Source organism: Rhinoderma darwinii, chromosome 2 (assembly GCF_050947455.1).
Source record: "Rhinoderma darwinii isolate aRhiDar2 chromosome 2, aRhiDar2.hap1, whole genome shotgun sequence".
In the NCBI taxonomy this organism is placed as follows: Eukaryota; Metazoa; Chordata; class Amphibia; order Anura; family Rhinodermatidae; genus Rhinoderma; species Rhinoderma darwinii.
In genome coordinates this window covers 9317414-9336219 of record NC_134688.1, presented here as the reverse complement: position 1 = coordinate 9336219, position 18806 = coordinate 9317414, and the positions used below count along the sequence as shown (strand labels likewise).

At 36.7% G+C, this 18806-nt stretch overlaps 1 protein-coding gene across 1 annotated transcript in view; it reads right to left on the bottom strand.

The window, feature by feature from the left end:
- LOC142741692 (rho guanine nucleotide exchange factor 17-like) overlaps window positions 1–18806 on the bottom strand; it is a 197905-nt gene that overhangs the window by 96254 nt on the left and 82845 nt on the right. The gene's annotated exons all lie outside the window — the stretch shown is intronic.

Sequence of the window (18806 nt, the reverse complement as noted above, 5' to 3'; positions counted from 1 at the left end):
ACTGGTTGCTGTCAGTGAATAAGAAACATTGTTTAATTTCCAAGGATGAAAACTGTCCTGGTCATGTGATGATCTCACTAGTGAGAGTTTGTTACAATTGTATCCAATCTAAACAATTTTCTGTAAGATAAGTAGCCTAGACTCCTGACTGATACATTTTAGGTTATGTTTACATTTGCATTGGAGGCCTGTATCGCAGATTCTGTCAAAATGACTGACCTCAGCGGGAACCCGCTGGACTCTGTTGTTAGTCAATGAGGTCCATCAGGCGCCGCTATCCGGTACAGCTTCGTGGCTTCCATTGTGAACAGTCTCACCTGCACTGATACACTGTAACAAACTATCAGGACAGGAGGGAAGTGACATTTGTGCTGCTATAGAGGATTGTCTAGACTGGATACAATTGTAACAAACCCACAGCTGTGAGAAGTGTTACGTCTATACGGAGTTTCATCCTTTAGAAGTAGCAATGTAAGTTTGCATTCACTGACAGCAAGCAAAGATCTTGAAGACGTGAAGTTAAAAAATATTTAGAAAGCTTTTAAAAAAGAAACATTTTTGAGTTGTCCTCTTCACCCAAAAATTGTTAGATATTCAATTTAGATGTATTATTGAAGATTATCTGTTTCTGGGAAAGCTGGGTGATCATTAATATGGCCGCCATTACATCTCGCTCAGGGGTTTACACCCAGCTCTCCCGTACTCCTGAATGGAAGAAGGAGCCCAGTTAATGCAGTGATACACCCTCGACTTTAGGTAACTAGATGCATTTGCCGTTCTGGTGTCTAGAAAAGTTGAGTCCATATTGCAGGATTTTATTCACTGCTTCCACAACCGAGCGCCACATCCAAAACCGGAGCGCACTGAACAAGACTGAACAGCTGTGATATCGTTGCAAGCCACCTCTGTATGTTGGGGGGTCCTTTTCCAAAAATCTAAGCGAATCACAAAATAATGATGTGACAGGTTAAGAATCCTGTCAAATAAAAGAAGGGCAACATGGACGTCCTGTATACATTGTGTCAACACGCCGCTTATATACGGGGGAGGGCAGGATATACATTCTTCTTGGAGGGCTATTCGAGGGGCCACTGATGATCATCATAGCAATGTTTTATATAGTGACCTATTGCATTGTTCATCCAGAGCTTCCCAGTGCACGAATAGAATGCCAGAACTGCAGTGGACACTGACACAGGTAAAGCCATGCATCGCAGAGAGAATGCGCTGCAGGGTGGGTTTATTTATGTACCATTCAGGGTCTGCGGAAAGCTGAGTTACAATCTCTGTCCCTGTTGCAGAAGCAGGAAAGTCTGTATCTCCTTGGATGGGGGGTTGTGGGTCAAGACCTGGAGTTTACTTTCCAACTTTGATTTAGCAGGAGCTAACAGTAGGGTCAAGATCCTGGGACATTAACCCTTTGGATGAGCAGGTGTCTTGGGGACTATATAATGGGTGAAGGGGTTTCCCGCTGCCAGGACCCCTGTGATCCGCCATTATTAATGGTCCTCCACAGTGAGCGATATAATCCTCTAGTAGCCAGAGCAAAGAACTATCATGGGAGCCTCCCTAGAACATATGAAAAGTCCAAAGGAGGCTGCCCCTTTAAGAAGGGTTCCTGTATGTATGTCCGCTCTAATGCAGCAGTAACCTGGATCAGAAAGTTGATGGGATCTAACACTCGGCTTATACTCATTTTCCAGGTTCCTGAATAGAATTCCAAAACTGCAGTAAAGACTGACACACGGAAGTGTACTGCATATTAGGTTCTAGGCGATTTCTGGATTTTAAGGGGAGGGGGTAAACACTCTTTTAGAACCTCCCCAGCAGGGAAACAGAAGCTTTGGGGGGAGTTTGATGAGACCGACCAAGTGGTGGGAATATGGTAGTGAGGGGGTTAATGGAGACTCTCGGAGCGATTTCCCAGCCCCCTCCAGAGATCCTCACACAATCTGGGAGCCTGAGGGTCTTTATAAATCAACCGCAGAGGACAAAATGTCCCGAAATTGCCATAAAAAGACTCTAAAAATAGGAGAATATATATATATATATATATAGTGTCAAACAAGCAAAAACCAGCGATTCTTCCCCCTCGTCTGCGTTTTCCATGTTACTTTTCTAGAGAATTCTGGCGACATTACGGCGGCGCGCTGTATTGGTAAATAGGGGGATAAGTTGCGTTTAGATGGGATGATCGCCGCTGATTGAGATGATCTTTAACCACAATCGATCCTGTGCTCCAAACAGTAAAAAATAAAAAATGGTTATAAGTCACGTAAACAATCACGTAAACTTATACCAGGCAGAAGACGCGCCAAATTTATTCCAGTCATGCACCTCGTATGATAAATTTGAAACATCTCTTACTTATACCCCCTTTTGGCTTAGTTTACAAAATTGGTCACAATTCGGCACATTTAAGTCCCGCCTCTTTTTCGCTACGATAAGTATTTATTTCGGAGGGCCGGATTGAGGTCGTCTGGGGTTTGTATTCATTTTGGGATGTGATGAAGGGGCTCATTTGCAATATTTGTGATTTAAATGCCTTTGTTTGGGGGCGTGTTCTATATAAATGGGCGGGGCATAAGGAAAATAATTTTGTTGCGTGCTGCTTTGTCTACCACTTTTTATGAACTCCATGACATCCCTTTTTAAAGTTGGCTTGTATACTCTATACTAGGCATAACACAGTGTATCAGTTTTACCGGGAGTGTTCCTTTAAAAATAACGCCTGAGGACAACGCCTTTTAGTTGAGGAGGATCATGGTGACTACTGTCAAGACCCCGGTGATCAGCTGTTATTGGAGGTCCTCCAGAGCAGAGAGCAATCCCAGGATTCCCCTTAAGCCATATAGGAAATTCAAGTGTTGCTGCCCCTTTAAGAAGTGTCCCTGTCTGTAAAGATGGCTGCCCTGTATATTAAACAGCCCCCGTTCCCACTCAGCACATTGACTAAGAGGCATCACATGACTGGTTCCCCAGTAATGGAGTCGTGGAGCTATCACATGATCGATCTTGGCCAATCAGCACTCTGATGGGAAATTAGAGGGTCATTCCATGGGGCCAATATAATAGAAATGCCCACATTTGCATAAGCCCTTCATCTTTTGTGGTTTATTTAGCAGGGCCGTCCCACAAAACTATTTGACGGTTGAGAGTTATGGCTGATGTGTGGATGATTGCCAACCATGCCAATACTATGAGGCCTGTGGAGGAAAAAGGGCATTTGCCCCCTTGTCACCACAAATGACCCAGAGCTAAAATCAGAGCGGTGGTGGGAAAAATTAGCACTGTGGCCCATCTCCTGCCCCAGAACCAACAGTACTACAAATGTTGACCTCAACAGAAGGGGCTCCAAAAGGTACGAACCCACCATAGCCCCCCAACTCTGTGTGCACCCCTAGACAGGGCATCCTCAAATCCAACTCATCCGGCACTCAGGATAAGAAAAGCAGCGGAGACCCGTCCAATGCTGCAGTCCACGTCTTCTAACATGTTCCAGAGACGTCTCTCAGGGGCAGATTCATCATGGAGTTATTACACAGGCAGTCCACCGGGCCGGCAGCTCTCCGGGCCCCACACGCTCATTTCCATCAGGATCCAACATCCCAGCATGATATAAAGGACAACAGGGACTGGCGAGCGAGAGATCACACATTCAGAGAAGTCGTGAGAATTTTTTTTATTTTGGACGCCATATATTAGGCCACATTCCGGTCGTCTCAGGACGTTCAGATCTTCCACCACGCACTGTAAATTGTGCAGCACATTAATATTTCTATGGAAACTTTAAAAAGGATTTCAAGGATTTACCAGAAAACTATACCGCCGCACTGACAATTTCCAGTGATCTTTCTCGTTGAGAATAAAATAAAATCACATCTGAGAGGAAACAGAAAATGTTATATGTGACGCATCACTCAGAACGTTGTATATAAGGCCCAGATGCTGCTCGGTGTTAGTACCATGAATAAACCGCGGCATGCTATAATACTGCCACTATATACAAGAATATAACTACTATAATACTGCCCCTACATACAAGAATATAACTACTATAATACTGCCCCCTATATACAAGAATATAACTACTATAATACTGCTCCTATATACAAGAATATAACTACTATAATACTGCTCCTATATACAAGAATATAACTACTATAATACTGCCCCTATATACAAGAATATAACTACTATAATACTGCTCCTATATACAAGAATATAACTACTATAATACTGCCCCTATATACAAGAATATAACTACTATAATACTGCTCCCTATATACAAGAATATAACTACTATAATACTGCTCCCTATATACAAGAATATAACTACTATAATACTGCTCCCTATATACAAGAATATAACTACTATAATACTGCCACTATATACAAGAATATAACTACTATAATACTGCCCCCTATATACAAGAATATAACTACTATAATACTGCCCCCTATATACAAGAATATAACTACTATAATACTGCTCCTATATACAAGAATATAACTACTATATACTGCCCCTATATACAAGAATATAACTACTATAATACTGCCCCTACATACAAGAATATAACTACTATAATACTGATCCTATATACAAGAATATAACTACTATAATACTGCCCCCTATATACAAGAATATAACTACTATAATACTGCCTCCTATATACAAGAATATAACTACTATAATACTGCACCCTATGTACAAGAATATAACTACTATAATACTGCCCCCTATATACAAGAATATAACTACTATAATACTGCCCCCTGTATACAAGAATATAACTACTATAATACTGCCCCATATATACAAGAATATAACTACTATAATACTGCTCCTATATACAAGCATATAACTACTATAATACTGCCCCTATATACAAGAATATAACTACTATAATACTGCCCCCTATATACAAGAATATAACTACTATAATACTGCTCCTATATACAAGAATATAACTACTATAATACTGCTCCTATATACAAGAATATAACTACTATAATACTGCTCCTATATACAAGCATATAACTACTATAATACTGCCCCTATATACAAGAATATAACTACTATAATACTGCCCCCTATATACAAGAATATAACTACTATAATACTGCCCCCTATATACAAGAATATAACTACTATAATACTGCTCCTATATACAAGAATATAACTACTATAATACTACTCCTATATACAAGAATATAACTACTATAATACTGCCCCTATATACAAGAATATAACTACTATAATACTGCACCCTATGTACAAGAATATAACTACTATAATACTGCCCCTATATACAAGAATATAACTACTATAATACTGCCCTCTATATACAAGAATATAACTACTATATAATACTGCCCTATATACAAGGATATAACTACTATAATACTGCCCCCTATATACAAGAATATAACTACTATAATACTGCTCCTATATATAAGAATATAACTACTATAATACTACTCCTATATACAAGAATATAACTACTATAATACTGCCCCTATATACAAGAATATAACTACTATAATGCTGCCCCCTATATACAAGAATATAACTACTATAATACTGCCCCTATGTACAAGAATATAACTACTATAATACTGCCCCTATATACAAGAATATAACTACTATAATACTACTCCTATATACAAGAATATAACTACTATAATACTGCCCCTATATACAAGAATATAACTACTATAATGCTGCCCCCTATATACAAGAATATAACTACTATACTACTGCCCCTATGTACAAGAATATAACTACTATAATACTGCTCCTATATACAAGTATATAACTACTACAATACTGCCCCCTATATACAAGAATATAACTACTATAATACTGTCCCCTATATACAATAATATAACTACTATAATACTACCCCCTATATACAAGAATATAACTACTATAATACTGCCCCTATGTACAAGAATATAACTACTATAATACTGCTCCTATATACAAGTATGTAACTACTATAATACTGCCCCCTATATACAAGAATATAACTACTATAATACTGTCCCCTATATACAAGAATATAACTACTATAATACTACCCCTATATACAAGAATATAATTACTGTAATACTGCCCCTATAGACAAGAATATAACTACTATAATACTGCCTCCTATATACAAGAATATAACTACTATAATACTGCCCCCTATATACAAGAATATAACTACTATAATACTGCTCCTATATACAAGAATATAACTACTATAATACTGCCCCTATATACAAGAATATAACTACTATAATACTGCCTCTATATACAAGAATATAACTACTATAATACTGCCCCTATATACAAGAATATAACTACTATAATACTGCCCCTATATACAAGATTATAACTACTATAAGGGCAAAGCCACACGTGGCGGAATTGCTCTTGAATTCCGCTGCGGACACTCCGCAGCGTTAATCCGCAGCGGACCCGTTTGCCCATTGCCTTCCACTTCTTTTTAGAAGGCTTCGTTTAGACGAGGCTGAAAATTCCGCTGCGGAGCATAGGCTGCGGTGCGGAATTTGGTGTCCGCAGCATACAATGGATGTTGCGGACCAGTGGCGGACTGGTTGCGGACTCATTGCGGAAGTTCTCCATTGACTTCAATGGAGATTCTAAATTCCGCAATGAAGTCCGCAGATGTCATGCACATGTTATGTGTGCTGCGGATGCGTCTTGCTTTTTGGACATGACATTTCTTCATTCTGGCTGGACCTATGTATTTCTAGGTCTACAGCCAGACTGAGGAAGTCAATGGGGCTCCCGGAATTACGGGAGCGTTGCTAGGAGACGTCAGTAAATAGTCACTGTCCAGGGTGCTGAAAGAGTTAAGCGATCGGCAGTAACTGTTTCTGCACCCTGGACAGTGACTACCGATCACAATATAGAGCAACCTGTCAAAAAAATAGAAGTTCATACTTACCGAGAACTCCCTGCTTCTGTCTCCAGTCCGGCTTCCCAGGATGATGTTTCAGTCTAAGTGACGGCTGCAGCCAATCACAGGCTGCAGCGGTCACATGGACTGCCGCGTCATCCAGGTAGGTCGGGCTGGATGGCGAAAGAGGGACGCGTCACCAAGACAACGGCCGGTAAGTATGAAATGTGTTTATTTTCACTAGGGAAAGGGCTGTCCCTTCTCTCTATCCTGCACTGATAGAGAGAAGGGAAGCACTTTTCCCGCAGTCCGCAGCAGCTAGTCCGCATCAATTTACTGCACATTTTGGGCAGGTCCGCCGCAGAATCTGCAACGCAGATTCTGTGCGGCATTGATGCGGACAGTTGCGGAGGAAATCCGCCACGTGTGGGCATGCCCTAATACTGCCTCCTATATACAAGAATATAACTACTATAATACTGCACCCTATATACAAGAATATAACTACTATAATACTGCTCCTGTATACAAGAATATAACTACTATAATACTGCACCCTATATACAAGAATATAACTACTATAATACTGCACCCTTTATACAAGAATATAACTACTATAATACTGCACCCTATATACAAGAATATAACTACTATAATACTGCCTCCTATATACAAGAATATAACTACTATAATACTGCACCCTATATACAAGAGTATAACTACTATAATACTGCCCCCTATATACAAGAATATAACTACTATAATACTGCTCCTATATACAAGAATATAACTACTATAATACTGCCCCCTATATACAAGAATAGAACTACTATAATACTGCTCCTATATACAAGAATATAACTACTATAATACTGCCCTCTATATACAAGAATGTAACTACTATAAAACTGCTCCCTATATACAAGAATATAACTACTATAATACTGCCCCCTATATACAAGAATATAACTACTATAATACTGCCCCCTATATACAAGAATATAACTAATATAATACTGCCCCTATATACAAGAATATAACTACTATAAAACTGCCCCGTATATACAAGAATATAACTACTATAATACTGCACCCTATATACAAGAATATAACTACTATAATACTGCCTCTATATACAAGAATATAACTACTATAATACTGCCCCCTATATACAAGAATATAACTACTATAATACTGCCCCTATATACAAGAATATAACTACTATAATACTGCTCCTATATACAAGAATATAACTACTAGAATACTGGTCCCTATATACAAGAATATAACAACTATAATACTGCCCATATATACAAGAATATAACTACTATAACACTGCCCCTATATACAAGAATATAACTACTATAACACTGACCCTATATACAAGAATATAACTGCTATAATACTGCTCCCTATATACAAGAATATAACGACTATAATACTGCCCCTATATACAAGAATATAACTACTATAATACTGCCCCCTATATACAAGAATATAACTACTATAATACTGCCCCCTATATAGAAGAATATAACTACTATAATACTGCCCCCTATATACAAGAATATAACTACTATAATACTGCCCCCTATATACAAGAATATAACTACTATAATACTGCCCCCTATATACAATATAACTACTATAATACTGCCCCAATATACAAGAATATAACTACTATAATACTGCCCCTATATACAATAATATAACTCTATAATACTGCCCCCTATATACAAGAATATAACTACAATAATACTGCCCCTATATGCAATAATATAACTACTATAATACTGCTCCTATATACAAGAATATAACTCTATAATACTGCCCCCTATATACAAGAATATAACTACTATAATACTGCTCCTATATACAAGACTATAACTACTATAATACTGCTCCTATATACAAGAATATAACTACTATAATACTGCCCCTATATATAAGAATATAACTACTATAATACTGCCCCCTATATACAAGAATATACCTACTATAATACTGCCTCCTATATACAAGAATATAACTACTATAACACTGCCCCTATGTATAAGAATATAATTACTATAATACTGCCCCTTATATACAAGAATATAACTACTATAATACTGCTCCTATATACAAGAATATAACTACTATAATACTGCCACCTATATACAAGAATATAACTACTATAATACTGCCCCTATATACAAGAATATAACTACTATAATACTGCCCCTATATACAAGAATATAACTACTATAATACTGCTCTTATATACAAGAATATAACTACTATAATACTGCCCCTATATACAAGAATATAACTACTATAATACTGCCCTCTATATACAAGAATATAACTACTATAATACTGCCCTCTATATACAAGAATATAACTACTATAATACTGCTCCTATATACAAGAATATAACTACTATAATACTGCTCCTATATACAAGAATATAACTACTATGATACTGCCCCTATATACAAGAATATAACTACTATAATACTGCCCCCTATATACAAGAATATACCCACTATAATACAAGAATATAACTACTATAACACTGCCCCTATGTACAAGAATATAACTACTATAATACTGCTCCTATATACAAGAATATAACTACTATAATACTGCCACCTATATACAAGTATATAACTACTATAATACTGCCCCTATATACAAGAATATAACTACTATAATACTGCCCCTATATACAAGAATATAACGACTATAATACTGCCCTTATATACAAGAATATAACTACTATAATACTGCCCCTATATACAAGAATATAACTACTATAACACTGCCCTCTATATACAAGAATATAACTACTATACTACTGCCTCCTATATACAAGAATATAACTACTATAATACTGCTCCTATATACAAGAATATAACTACTATAATACTGCTCCTATATACAAGACTATAACTACTATAATACTGCTCCTATATACAAGAATATAACTACTATAATGCTGCCCCTATATACAAGAATATAACTACTATAATACTGCCCCTATATACAAGAATATAACTACTATAATACTGCCCCCTATATACAAGAATATAACTACTATAATACTGCCCCCTATATACAAGAATATAATTACTGTAATACTGCCCCTATAGACAAGAATATAACTACTATAATACTGCCCCCTATATACAAGAATATAACTACTATAATACTGCCCCTATATACAAGAATATAACTACTGTAATACTGCTCCTATATACAAGAATATAACTACTATATTACTGCCCCCTATATACAAGAATATAACTACTATAATACTGCCCCTATGTACAATATAACTACTATAATACTGCTCCTATATACAAGAATATAACTACTATAATACTGCCACCTATATACAAGTATATAACTACTATAATACTGCCCCTATATACAAGAATATAACTACTATAATACTGCCCCTATATACAAGAATATAACTACTATAATACTGCTCTTATATACAAGAATATAACTACTATAATACTGCCCCTATATACAAGAATATAACTACTATAATACTGCCCCTATATACAAGAATATAACTACTATAATACTGCCCCCTATATACAAGAATATAACTACTATAATACTGCCCCCTATATACAAGAATATAATTACTGTAATACTGCCCCTATAGACAAGAATATAACTACTATAATACTGCCCCCTATATACAAGAATATAACTACTATAATACTGCCCCTATATACAAGAATATAACTACTGTAATACTGCTCCTATATACAAGAATATAACTACTATATTACTGCCCCCTATATACAAGAATATAACTACTATAATGCTGCCCCTATATACAAGAATATAACTACTATAATACTGCCCCTATATACAAGAATATAACTACTATAACACTGCCCCTATGTATAAGAATATAATTACTAAAATACTGCCCCTTATATACAAGAATATAACTACTATAATACTGCTTCTATATACAAGAATATAACTACTATAATACTGCCACCTATATACAAGAATATAACTACTATAATACTGCCCCTATATACAAGAATATAACTACTATAATACTGCTCTTATATACAAGAATATAACTACTATAATACTGCCCCCTATATACAAGAATATACCTACTATAATACTGCCTCCTATATACAAGAATATACCTACTATAATACTGCCCCTATATACAAGAATATAACTACTATAATACTGCTCCTATATACAAGAATATAACTACTATAATACTGCCCCCTATATACAAGAATATAACTACAATAATACTGCCCCTATATACAATAATATAACTACTATAATACTGCTCCTATATACAAGAATATAACTCTATAATACTGCCCCTATATACAAGAATATAACTACTATAATACTGCTCCTATATACAAGACTACAACTACTATAATACTGCTCCTATATACAAGAATATAACTACTATAATACTGCCCCCTATATACAAGAATATACCCACTATAATACAAGAATATAACTACTATAACACTGCCCCTATGTACAAGAATATAATTACTATAATACTGCCCCTTATATACAAGAATATAACTACTATAATACTGCACCTATATACAAGAATATAACTACTATAATACTGCCCCTATATACAAGAATGTAACTACTATAATACTGCCCCCTATATACAAGAATATAACTACAATAATACTGCCCCTATATACAATACTATAACTGCTATAATACTGCTCCTATATACAAGAATATAACTCTATAATACTGCCCCCTATATACAAGAATATAACTACAATAATACTGCCCCTATATGCAATAATATAACTACTATAATACTGCTCCTATATACAAGAATATAACTCTATAATACTGCCCCCTATATACAAGAATATAACTACTATAATACTGCTCCTATATACAAGACTATAACTACTATAATACTGCTCCTATATACAAGAATATAACTACTATAATACTGCCCCTATATACAAGAATATAACTACTATAATACTGCCCCCTATATACAAGAATATAACTACTATACTACTGCCCCTATGTACAAGAATATAATTACTATAATACTGCCCCTTATATACAAGAATATAACTACTATAATACTGCTCCTATATACAAGAATATAACTACTATAATACTGCCCCTTATATACAAGAATATAACTACTATAATACTGCTCCTATATACAAGAATATAACTACTATAATACTGCCCCTATATACAAGAATATAACTACTATAATACTGCCCCTATATACAAGAATATAACTACTATAATACTGCCCTCTATATACAAGAATATAACTACTATACTACTGCCTCCTATATACAAGAATATAACTACTATAATCCTGCTCCTATATACAAGAATATAACTACTATAATCCTGCTCCTATATACAAGAATATAACTACTATAATACTGCCCCCTATATACAAGAATATAACTACTATAATACTGCCCCCTATATACAAGAATATAATTACTGTAATACTGCCCCTATATACAAGAATATAACTACTATAATACTGCCCCTATATACAAGAATATAACTACTATAATACTGCCCCTATAGACAAGAATATAACTACTATAATACTGCCCCCTATATACAAGAATATAACTACTATAATACCGCCCCCTATATACAAGAATATAACTACTATAATACTGCCCCCTATATACAAGAATATAACTACCATAATACTGCCACCTATATACAAGAATATCACTACTATAATACTGCCCCTATATACAAGAATATAACTACTATAATACTGCCCCTATATACAAGAATATAACTACCATAATACTGCCCCTATATACAAGAATATCACTACTATAATACTGCCCCCTATATACAAGAATATAACTACTATAATACTGCCCCCTATATACAAGAATATAACTACTATAACACTGCCCCTATATACAAGAATATAACTACCATAATACTGCCACCTATATACAAGAATATAACTACCATAATACTGCCACCTATATACAAGAATATAACTACTATAATACTGCTCCTATATACAAGAATATAGCTACTATAATACTGCTCCTATATACAAGAATATAACTACTATAATACTGCCCCCTATGTACAAGAATATAACTACTATAATACTGCTCCTATATACAAGAATATAACTACTATAATACTACTCCTATAGACAAGAATATAACTACTATAATACTGCCTATATACAAGAATATAACTACTATAATACTGCTCCTATATACAAGAATATAACTACTATAATACTGCTCCCTATATACAAGAATATAACTACTATAATACTGCCCCTATATACAAGAATATAACTACTATAATACTGCTCCTATATACACGAATATAACTACTATAATACTGCTCCTATATACAAGAATATAACTACTATAATACTGCCCCTATATACAAGTATATAACTACTATAATACTACTCCTATATACAAGAGTATAACTACTATAATACTGCTCCTATATACAAGAGTATAACTACTATAATACTGCCCCCTATGTACAAGAATATAACCACTATAATACTGCACCCTATATACAAGAATATAGCTACTATAATACTGCTCCTATATACAAGAATATAACTACTATAATACTGCCTCCTATATACAAGAATATAACTACTATAATACTGCTCCCTATATACAAGAATATAACCACTATAATACTGCCTCTTATATACAAGAATATAACTACTATAATACTACTCCTATATACAAGAATATAACTACTATAATACTGCCTATATACAAGAATATAACTACTATAATACTGTTCCTATATACAGGAATATAACTACTATTATACTGCTCCCTATATACAAGAATATAACTACTATAATACTGCCCCTATATACAAGAATATAACTCCTATAATACTGCCCCTATATACAAGAATATAACTACTATAATACTGCCCCCTATGTACAAGAATATAACTACTATAATACTGCCCCCTATATACAAGAATATAACTACTATAATACTGCCCCCTATATGCAAGAATATAACTACTATAATACTGCCCCCTATATGCAAGAATATAACTACTATAATACTGCCCCCTATATACAAGTATATATATCTACTATAATACTACCCCTATATACAAGAATATAACTACTATAATACTGCCCCCTATATACAAGAATATAACTACTATGATACTGCTCCCATATACAAGAATATAACTACTGTAATACTGCCCCCTATATACAATATAACTACTGTAATACTGCTCCTATATACAAGAATATAACTACTATAATACTGCCTCCTATATACAAGAATATAACTACTATAATACTGCCCCTATATACAAGAATATAACTACTATAATACTGCCCCCTATATACAAGAATATAACTACTATAATACTGCTCCCTATATACAAGAATATAACTACTATAATACTGCCCCTATATACAAGAATATAACTACTATAATACTGCTCCTATATACAAGAATATAACTACTATAATACTGCCCCTATATACAAGAATATAACTACTATAATAGTTCACCATTTGGGGTTCACCAGTATTGAGTGACCTATTTATCAGGAGCCCATTGTCTCCAATTTTTTTTATATGACACTACGGCCCTTCCCTCTTCTGTCACTCATGTTTGCCGTTTCTCTAGAAAGTCGTCATTAGTTTTTCATGCGCTATCATGGAGACAGCTGGTAAAGAAATGGAATCAGAGTAGAAATGATAGAACACCAGGGACTGTATACATTATACGGGTACATTTTGTTAATAGTGATGTCATTACTTTTATTTAGACTATTTATATCTAGTGAGTCACGGTCAATGTGTTCTATAACAGAATGTACAGAAGTCGTAATGGAATGTCCAAAATAAGAAACTTGTATCAGGAATGATCTCCCCCCACAATATAAAAACTAGTAAGATGGAAAGTACAGGACTGGAAGTGTCATAGCACCACTGAATGATTTGAGTTTTTTTGCCACCCAACACTCCTGTGTTCTGCCGAATTAAAAGTGCCTTGGAAACCAACTGAGAAATGTATATTATTATAGGTCTGGAGACGGTTTATACTCTGAATGATAGGTGCCAAAGGGGGTGGAGCTGTGACAACCTCTAATTCACATTCTTGGAGGAAGAATGATTGCCAAGTGGTGGATTTTACAATGACCCAACCAAAAAGTACATAGGGAAGCCACGGACCAGTGTTGGCCTTACGTTGGAAGGTGCCCTGTCCGTTTCTTCCTTTGGCACCTCCAGTGTTCTTTCGGAGTATATAAATAATTATACCATGAAGTGCCTAAATATAAGTGCCATATAGTATGGTGCCTAAAGGACAGTGCCATACATTGGCCAAATAACACTTCATAAAGTTACTATACAGTGCCACACCATACACTCGAAAAAGTATTAGCGCCACACAATGCTGAAGTAAATACCGCCATAAAGGGCTCCAATAACAGCTCTATATATAAAGTTATAATCTAATACAATGTCCAAAATGAAACTCATACACGTGGTGGTCACAAGCCTCGGGTGCCATGCCATCGAAGGCGCCTCCTTCAGCAGGGGCAGCTCATGTGCCCTGTGCAACCGCCCAGATCCTACACCCCTGAGGTCTTTTTGGTTGCCGCAGGGGTGAAGTTAACGACCCAAACTTCATTTCCATAAAATATCAAAAATCTTCGGTCAAGCTTAAAAGGAACAATCACATCGGTAGTCATCCAGGTTTCCGAAAGTCAGGAGCAATAAATCCAGTTATGCAGCAATACGGGAGGCAGGGATTGAAGTAAACAACTCAAAAAGTTGGGCGACAACCCCTGGGATTTCCAAAAGCTTGTTAATAAATGGTGATTTTTTTGTTTTTTAGGTGGACATTCTCTTAGTGTCTCATATATAAAAGTTTTACACACACCAAAAACATCTTGAAAAAATACCACACACTTTACAGGGGGAACGTTCAAGTCATGGGTCACATCGTAAGCCCGGAACACCGCCCTATGTACAGTAAACACGAGAAAAGTACAACATTTGCCCTCAAAAGAGTTTCAACAACACAGGGGGAAGCGTTACATTCCCAGCTCAACATCTGGCTAAGGAGATGATGACGAAGAGCATGGGGAATAATATCCGAGAGGAGCGGTCATAAATCATTATGCTGGGAGTGAGATCAAGAGAACGGTTTCTTCACTCCCCCAATTAAGGACTTAGAGGAAATTCCTTGCGTGCTTCACCTCTGTGTCCTATTTTTAGGAGGGGTAAAAATAAAATTTGTTTAGAAGTTTTTATTTTTAGAGTACAATTTCACTGGCTCCAAATGTAATATCTCCTGTAATCAGATTATTAAAGCCCGGTCACCCCCATCTGCTCCTCTCACATCATGTGATGGACAAAAATATCGAAGGGCAATGGATCATCATACCTAAAATAGTAGGTTTCTGCATAGGACGCTTACCAGGAATGGCAATAAAGGTCATTAGGGGCAAAATACTAATACAACTAATGGAGCACCGCCATCAGCAGTAAGTGAGTCCTGGAGATAAACATAGGTATTTCTATGGTCTGTCCTAAATGTCAATTTGTGGCTTCCCTAGAGCACAGCTGCTCATGGGAGGTCCCAGCAGTAGACCCACCCATGAGCAGCTTTTCTCAGCACAGGAACCTACCGATTATTTACTTTTTAAATGATGGCTACGTTATTTTACACCAGTAAACCTCCCTGCCTTGTTAATTGGGGTTACATGTTATATCAGGGTATATAAAAGGGGAAAACCTTATACAATGGTGAGATTTTTTATGACACATGACTTTCTCTTGGTCCCTTATGTCTATTCTTCCCTGCATCTCTGACCACCCTACATTTCTCCTCCTGCAAACCCAATCTCTCTCGTGCCATCCCTTCTAAAAAAACAACCTTTGTCTTCCATGACATTGTTACGGTCCCTGATCGCTTTTTGGCTTGGGAGCCCTTGATCCGGTAGGTCCATGGTAGTTACACCCCTGAGGATTAGGTCATTGGTTTTCATTGTCAACCCTGCTGCCAAGGTCAGTTTCAAGGAAAGTCGTGCTAATACATCTCATTTTGTAGCACAGAAAGTTGGGACCCACTCCACAGCTAGCGAAAACTAAAGTGCGCATGGTACTCTACCGGAGCTGGTCGATTTCTTCATCGCCGAGTTGTGAGCAATGCATCCCCATGGAACTCAATGGATCTGGCGCCAACATAGCTCAAAGATACGGAGGTTAATAGGCACAGTGCATGGTATAGTGCTATGGTCCCTCACCGATTAGTGAGGTTCTCCGCTCACTGACCTCCATGGATGAGATTACTTGGCATATTCCATTAAAATGTGAACATATATTAGGGAAGCCACAATTTACCGGGCTCTATCGTGACTGGTACCAATATACACTACATGACAATGCTGACACCATCTCCTTTACCAAACGGGAGTTCTTCTATAAGAAAGCTCCTGGGCCCCAATACAAAATAATCTATACGAGGGCCCCTCACCTACCATGTCCCATTTATAATACTTGTGTCATCTTATGTGACAGAGGGGCTTTTGATCTCAGGCACCAGGGCCTGGGTGAGGTTTCTACCTGTGCACCCTCTATAGCTGCTCCCCATGGTACTGAAAATTATAAACATTTAACTCAAGCCAAAAATGAAAACTTTTCTGTGCTCTTGAACCTTGTCTTCAAGATCAGTTTGTGGTCCAGACTTCTGCGGACATTAGTTTCTGGGACTGAAAGTAGCTCCCTGTTTGTCAGCCATCTTCGCTCTCATGGGACTGTTTTTCTGTCACTTGGTCACCTAGAGGCTCCACCCCTCCCTCTTTCAGCTTTCCTTGGCAGCCAATCACAGCTAGTCACTTGAGGACACCTCTAATGCATATTAAAGAGCTTTTACAATTGGAAAAGTCAAAAAGTCACATCAGTGGGACCCAGAAGCTCGGACCCCCAACCAACGTCCTGAACAAATGGACCCGACATGTATTTCATCAGAGATGACTGAGGACTAATGTGTTACAGAAACTTCCAGTTAAAGAACTTGGTTTCTATAATTCCCAATAATTTCAGTGGAGTGATGGTCGGATGCATGAATGGGGGTTACAGCCCCCCCGACACCAACCAATGTGACCTTCTGCCTTATTTATACCTTTTCTGTCCACACTAAGTGGTCTCTGGTCCACATTATTGTCGGGGTGAAGGGACAGCTGCTCTTGAGTCGTAGCCGGACTGTTATTGGGGGGCCGTGCTACCATGTAATCATGGACAACATTCACACTAGTTGGTGCCATATGAATTTCATTAGTGCGTAGAATTGCTAATTAAAGGAATATTTAAAACACAGAAAGTCAATGCAGTCATGGGGCAGGCAGTAGAGGATGATGGGAGCTGTAATCCAGATATGATGCTCCACCAGGTTACTCTGTATCCACAGCGGGGGTCGGCATGCCCATGTCTAGTAAAGCCGAATGCTGGAATGGGTTATAATTCTCACAGCTCCTTCCTGCAGCTTCAGACGGATCTTCAACCAAAATTGCAGAGGACTAAATTGGTAATTGATAGATGAGGGAGATGTGGGCAGGAGGGAGCGAAGGCCTTTATTTATCTGGAGAAGCGATTCATACTGGAGGACCCAAGACCCATCAGCTCCTCAGGAATAAATCTCCTATCCAGCCCTGTACACAGGCGGCCAACGCAACGTGCCTGAGTACCGAGAACGAGGAGGAAACGTCAGCTGCTATTACTGGGACTATTTATAGAGGGAATCTCCACTTACTGCTCAGGACTCACAAGAGATCACTGATCGAGTAACACGGACACTTGGGGTACAGGACAATGACACACCGACA